The following is a 1,257-nucleotide window of genomic DNA, read 5'->3' on the forward strand; positions in this document are numbered from 1 at the left end:
CTTGGCTGATGTTTTGACTCGACCGAGTCAAAGTTTTGACTCGGACCGAGTCAATACTAAATGGGTCGGGTCAAGAGTTGACAATGGGCTTGGGTTGATTCGTTCTGACTCGACCGAGTCAGAGTTCTGACTCGGACCGAGTCAATACTCGGAAAAAGTCTCTTTTCACAAGGATTAGGGGTTCTATCTTATAAGGAGGTGTTGGACGCCGTCCTAAGGGAAGAACTCGACTTATAGAACCCTAAGACAGATCTAGAACACAAGAAAATCGTTTCTTTTGAGGTTCTAGTTCCTGGGATTCGATCCCAAGTCTTGGAAACCCTATTCACTTCACAGATCCTAGCAGATCAGTTCCAAAAGCGTTTGGAATCCTTCCCGTCGGTGTGGATACGTGTAGAGGAGCTGTATTTTCAGCTCTTGGTGATTAAAACAGGCCCTGGATCGATTGCTACTTTCAGATCTTCAGGAAAGAGGTAAGTATTCGATTCCTACGGTGATATACACGATTAAACGGGGTTTTACGGATGATTTTGGTTGCGTGTGATGTTTGACTAGGTTTAGATTATCCTTCCGCTGCATGAAACCTAGTAAACCAAACCCTAGATCGATATGATCGCATGCTAGGAATCCGTAGCGAAAACCCAACATGACATCCATGGATCCTTATGAACGATTCTAAATTCCTTAGACGTTTGTCATTGTGTGAGTAATGATGAATTAAGACTAACATGAGGCGTGATGGATGATCATAGTGATGATCATATGTATTGGATACGGATCACGATCATGGGTACTTGTTTGGAACAAGTGACTGGATGACTCGCGTGAGATTGTCGATTGAATTTTATTCATGACTTGAATCTCACATGATGGTTCACTTTGACCGCGTCAAACGTCTTCTTTAACCGGATGATTATAAAGGCGTGGGTCGGGTATATTACGAATCATGTAGTGGATAGTAGATAGTCAAGATGAAACTTTGTCCCTCTCGAAAGAGAGAGATATCGCTGGGCTCGTCGTAGGAGTGAGACTATGGAAATGTGTGGCCGCACTATAGATGAATGACATCTATCTCTTACAGTCTACTCGGGATACGACAAAGCAATCGAAGTGTGTTTCGATTTACGATATCGTAGAATAAAAAGGATCATCGTTAAAGCTATCTCTGGTTTTCAGTTAGATCACATCTAACTCTTTCCGATACGGGTAATCATAATGTCTTGCTAGAGACCGCTTATGATTTGTAAAGCGAGATTG

Source organism: Tarenaya hassleriana, unplaced genomic scaffold, assembly GCF_000463585.1.
Source record: "Tarenaya hassleriana unplaced genomic scaffold, ASM46358v1 Cleome13, whole genome shotgun sequence".
Lineage (NCBI taxonomy): Eukaryota > Viridiplantae > Streptophyta > Magnoliopsida > Brassicales > Cleomaceae > Tarenaya > Tarenaya hassleriana.